Genomic DNA, 6462 nt, shown 5'->3' on the forward strand with positions numbered 1-6462 from the left:
TTAAATATTTGGTTGAATTCACCAGTGAAGCCATCTGATCCTGAGCTTTTCTTTGTCGGGAAGTCTTTACTGTTTCAAGTCCTTACTACTCTTGGGTCTTTACAGATTTTCTATTTTTTCATGGATTGGTTTTGGCAGGTTGTGTGTGAAAAGGACATATTTGTTTCCTCTACCAATTGAATACTTCTGTATTCCAAATGTGTGGGTGTTTTTCCCACATCAAGCAATTATCCAGGTTTCAGCAGACACCAACTGGGTGTTCTATAATTTAACTCAATTCTGACACTGTCTCCTGGAGATAGCATCATATCCCACAAGTTAAGGACTCAGTCACACAAGTCTGCCTCCACTTCAGATGCCAGTTGCAAGTCCAGGTTGTCATTTGTGCTCCTGACTGACTAGCTATGTACTGGGGGTCCCCATAACCCCCTTCTTATTTTTGATAATTTGCTGGAGCAGCTCACAAAACTCAGGAAAACAGTTCACGTACTAGATTACCAGTTTGTTATAAAGGGATTGAAACTCGGGAAAGGAACAGCCAGATGGAAAAGGTACAGAAATGTGTAGGAGAAGGAGTGTGGAGCTTACAATGCTTTCTTTGGGTATGCCCCACTCTCAGCACCTCCACACATTCACCAGCCTGGGAGCTCTCTGAACCTCTTCAATTTGGATTTTTGTGGAGGCTTCATTACATAGACATGATTGATTACATCACTGGCCATTGGTAAGTCTCCAGCCCCTCTCCCTTCCCTATTCTCTATACACATGGTTGGTTCTCCTGGCTATCATACCCCATCCTGAGGCTATCCAGAAGCCCCCAGCTACCGGTCTTCTGGTTTATGGTCTTGTTCAAGTTTTCTGTTTCTGCAATGATCAGTCTGGTTGTACTATCCATTATTGAAAATGGAGTATTGAAGTCTCGAACTTATTATAGAACTATTTCTCCTTCAGCTTTGTTAATATTTGCTTTATATAGAGGCGCCTGGGTGGCTCAGTCGTTAAGCGTCTGCCTTTGGCTCAGGGTGTGATCCCAGGGTCCTGGGATCGAGCCCCGCATCAGGCTCTCTGCTCTGCTGGGAGCCTGCTTCTTCCTCTCCCGCTCCCCTGCTTGTGTTCCCTCTCTCGCTGGCTGTGTCTCTCTCTGTCAAATAAATCAATAAAATCTTTAAAAAAAAAAGAGCCTGATGTGGGGCTCGATCCCAGAACGCTGGGATCACGCCCTGAGCCGAAGGCAGACGCTTAACGACTGAGCCACCCAGGCAACCCCGTAATAAATAAATAAAATCTTAAAAAAAAAAGGAGGATGGAATAAACCTTGCCCACTGAATACATTTAAAAAAAATATTTGCTTTATATATTTTAGGGCTCTGTTCTTACGTTTACAATTGTTATATATTCTTGCTGGATCAAATATTTCATCAATATATAATGTCATTTTTTTGTCTTTTATAACCGTTTTATATTTAAAGCCTAATTGTCTGACAGTAGTCACCCCTGTGCTGTTTTGGTTACTATTTTCATGCAACATATTTTTCAGTCCTTTTAGTTTCAACCTCCTTCTGTTCTTATATTTAAAGTGAGTTTCTTATAGGGGTGCCTGGGTGGCTCAGCCATTAAGTGTCTGCCTTCGGCTCAGGTCATGATCCCAGGGTCCTGGGATCGAGCCCCTCATTGGGTTCCCTGCTTGGTGGGAAGCCTGCTTCTCCCCCTCCCACTCCCCTTGCTTGTGTTCCCTCTCTCCCTCTCTCGCTGTCTCTTTCTGTCAAATAAATAAATAAAATATTTTAAAAAAATAAAGTGACAGCATATAGACAGCATATAGATTCTGATCCTCTTTTTTAAATCCAATCTGCCAAGCTCTGCGTTTTACCAGGAGAGTTTAAACCATCTACATTTAATGTGAGTACTGATAAAGAGAAACTTACTTCTGCCATTTATCTATTTGTTTTCTTCCCCCCCCCCACCCCCACCTCCCCTCTGGTAACTGTCAGTTTGTTCTCTATAGTTAAGAGTCTGTTTTTTGGTTTGTCTCTCTCCTTTTTTTCCCCCTTTGCTACTTTGGTTTGTTTCTTAAATTCCACATATGAGTGAAATCATATGGTATTTGTCTTTCTCTGACTTATTTCACTTAGCCTTATATTCTCTAGCTCCGTCCATGTTGTTGCAAATGGCAAGAGTTCATTCTTTTTTATGGCTGAATAATATTCCACTGTAAATAAAAGGAGGGAAGCTGGCGGAAGAATAGGGGGCGCACATTTCTTCTGGTCCCTTGGATTCAGTTAGTTATCTATCAAATCATTCTGAACACCTGTGGATTCAACCCGAGATCTAAAAAAGAATTGCTGCAATTCTACAAATAGAAAAGTGACCACTTTTTGCAAGAGCGATGAGAGGAGCCTTCCGGGAGCAAAGGCCACATAGAGCAACCCGAAGCAGCTTACACTGAACCTGGCCCCCTCTCAAGGGGTGGTGCAACTCAACCCAGGCAAAGACAGCTGAGAATCAGTGCAACAGACCCCTCCCCCAGAAGACCAGCAGGAGCATCAGTCAAATGGATCACTCAGAACTGAAAAACTCCTGTGCTAGGGGAAAATAGTATATAGAATTTGAGGTTTTTTTTCTCATGAGTCTTTAGTCTTTCAGTTCAAAATTTTCTTTTTCTCTTTCCTTTTTTTCCCCCTTTCAACTAGCTTTTCATTTTATCAACTCCTTGTTTTTAAGTCTTTTTAATTTTAATTTTTACATTTACATTTTATAGATATATTCTTCATTTTTGGCCTCCTTTCACTATATATATGTATTTTTTCTTTCTTTACAATTTTGAGATTTAGTGTCTTCTAACAAACAGACCAAAATACACCAGGATCAAGTGGATCACCCTGTTTTGTCCACTTGTGAGATTATAATCTCTTTTTCCCTTTTTTTTCCCTTTTCTTTTTTTGGTTTCTGACCTCTCCAGATTTGTCTACTGTGTATTTCACTAGGATTGTGGTTGATATTTTTTATTTTGTTCTTTTGTTCATCTATTTGTCTCCGGACGAAATGACTAGGAGAAATTCACAGCAAAAGAAAGAACCAGAAATAATAATCTCTGCCATAGATCTAATCAATATGGATATAAGTGAAATGTCAGAAATTGAATTCAGAGTAACAATTGTAATGTTACTAGCTGGGCTTGAAAAAAACATAAAAGACTAGAGAATCTCTTAGTGTAGAAATAAAATCTAGGGGCTCCTGGGTGGCACAGCGGTTGAGTGTCTGCCTTCAGCTCAGGGCGTGATCCCGGCGTTATGGGATCAAGCCCCACATCAGGCTCTTCAGCTATGAGCCTGCTTCTTCCTCTCCCACTCCCCCTGCTTGTGTTCCCTCTCTTGCTGGCTGTCTCTCTCTGTCAAATAAATAAATAAAATCTTTTAAAAAGAAATGAAAGTGAAGGGGTGGAGAATCATTTATCATGCCAATGGACATCAAAAGAAAGCTGGGGTGGCAATCCTTATATCAGAAAAATTATATTTTAAACAAAAGACTGTAGTAAGTGATGAAGAGGGACATTATATCATACTTAAAGGGACTATCCAACAAGAAGATCTAACAATTATAAATATTTATGCTCCTAACTTGGGAACAGCCAGTTATATAAACCAGTTAGTAACAAATTAAAGAAACACATTGATAATAATACTAATAGCAGGACTTCAACACCCCAGTCACAGCAATGGGCAGATCATCTAAGCAGAAGATCAGCAAGGAAACAAGGGCTTTGAATGACACAGTGGACCAGATGGAATTCACAAATATATACAGAACATTCCAACCTGTAGCAACAGAATACACATTCTTCTCGAGTGCACATGGAACGTTCTCCAGAAGAGATCACATACTGGGTCAGGTCTCAACTATTACCAAAAGATTGGGATCATTCCCTGAATATTTTCAGACCACAATGCTTTGAAACTTGAACTCAATCACAAGAGGAAATTTGGAAGGAAATCAAATACTTGGAGGTTAAAGACTGTCCTACTAAAGAATGAATGGGTTAACCAGGAAATTAAAGAAGAATTTAAAAATATCATAGAAACAAATGAAAATGAAAACACAACAGTTCAAACCCTCTGGGATAGAGCAAAGGCGGCCCTACGAGGGATGTACATAGCAGTACAAGCCTTTCTCAAAAAATTTGAAAAGTCTCAAATACACAACCTAACCTTACACCCAAAGGAGCTGGAGAAAGAAGAGAAGTGGAAGAGAAATAATAAAGATTAAAGCAGAAATCAATGAAATAGAAACCAAAAGAACAGTAGAACAGGTCAATGAAATTAGAAGCTGGTTCTTTGAAAAAATTAATATCTATAAACCCTTAGCCAGACTTATCAAAAAGAAAAGAGGAAGGACCCGAATTAATAAAATCATGAATGGAAGAGGAGAGATCATGACCAGTACCAAGGAAATGCAAACAATTTAAAGAACATATTATGAGCAACTATATGCCAACATTAGGCAATCTGGAAGAAATGGATGCATTCCTAGAAACTTGTAAACTACCAAAACTGAAACAAGAATAAATAGAAAACTTGAACAGACCCATAAGCAGCAAGGAAATTGAAGCAGTAATCAAAAATCTCCTAAGAAACAGGAGACTAGGGACAGATGGCCTCCCAGGGGAATTCTACCAAACATTTAAAGAACTAATACCTATTCTTCTGAAGCTGTTTCAAAAAACAGAAATGGAAGGAAAACTTCCAAACTCGTTCTATGAGGCCAGCATTACCTTGATCCCAAAACCAGACAAAGACCCCACCAAAAAGGAGAATTACAAACCAATATCCCTGATAAACATGGATGCAAAAATTCTCAAGATGATATTAGCAAATAGGAGCCAACAGTATGTTAAAAGGCTTATTCGCCATGACAAAGTGGGATTTATTCCTGGGCTGCAAGGGTGGTTCAACATTCCCGAATCAATCAGTGTGATACACCACATTAACAAAAGAAAGGACAAGAACCATATGATCCTCTAGATTGATGCAGAAAAAACATTTGACAAAATACAGCATCATTTCTTGATTAAAACTCTCCACAGTGTAGGGATAGAGGGAACATACCTCAGTATCATAAAAGCCATCTACAAAAAGCCCACAGCAAACATCATTTTCAGTGGGGAAAACTGAGAACTTTCCCCCTAAGGTCAGGAACACAACAGGGATGCCCACTCTCACCATTGTTGTTCAAACATAGTACTAGAAGTCCTAGTCTCAGCAATCAGACAACAAAAAGAAATAAAAGGCATTCAAATTGGCAAAGACGAAGTCAAACTCTCACTCTTCACAGATGACATGATACTTTATGTGGAAAACCCAAAAGACTCCACCACAAAATTGCTAGAACTCATACAGGAATTCAGCAACATGGTAGGATATAAAATCAATGCACAGACATCAGTTGCATTTCTGTACACCAACAATGAGACAGAAGAAAGAGAAATTAAGGAATCAATCCATTTAAAATAACACCAAAACCCCTAAGATACCTACGAATAAACCTAGCCAAAGAGGTAAAGGATCTGTACTCTAGAAACTACAGAACACTTATGAAAGAAATTGAGGAAGACACAAAGAAATGGAAAAACATTCCACGCTCATGGATTGGAAGAATAAATATTGTTTTTTTTTTAAAGATTTTATTTATTTATTTGACAGAGATAGAGACAGTCAGTGAGAGAGGGGACACAAGCAGGGGGAGTGGGAGAGGAAGAAGCAGGCTCCCAGCAGAGGAGCCTGACGTGGGGCTCGATCCCGTAACGCTGGGATCACGCCCTGAGCCGAAGGCAGACGCTTAACCGCTGTGCCACCCAGGCGCCCCTGGAAGAATAAATATTGTTAAAATATCTATGTTGCCCAGAGCAATCTACACATTCAATGCAATCCCTATCAAAATACCATTGACATGTTTCACAGAGCTGGAACAAACAATCCTCAAATTTGTATGGAACCAGAAAAGACCCCAAATAGCCAGAGGAATGTTGAAAAAGAAAACCAAAGCTAGTGGCATCACGTTGCCAGACTTCAAGCTCTATTACAGAGCTGTGATCATTAAGACAGAATGGTACTGGCACAAAAACAGACACATAGACCAATGGAACAGAATAGAGAACCCAGAAATGGACCTTCAACTCTATGGTCAACTAATCTTCGACAAAGCTGGAAAGAATATCCAATGGAAAAAGAATAGTTTCTTCAACAAATGATGCTGGGAAAATTGTACAGCCACATGTAGAATAAAGAAAATGGACCATTTCTTACACCATACATGAAGGTAAACTCAAAGTGGATGAAAGACCTAAATGTGAAACAGGAATCCATCAAAATCCTAGAGGAGAACACAGACAGAATCTCTGTGACCTCAGCCACAGCAACTTTTTGCTAGACATGTCTCCAAAGGCAAGAGAAATAAGAACAAAAATGA

Source organism: Ailuropoda melanoleuca, chromosome X (genome assembly GCF_002007445.2).
Source record: "Ailuropoda melanoleuca isolate Jingjing chromosome X, ASM200744v2, whole genome shotgun sequence".
Lineage (NCBI taxonomy): Eukaryota > Metazoa > Chordata > Mammalia > Carnivora > Ursidae > Ailuropoda > Ailuropoda melanoleuca.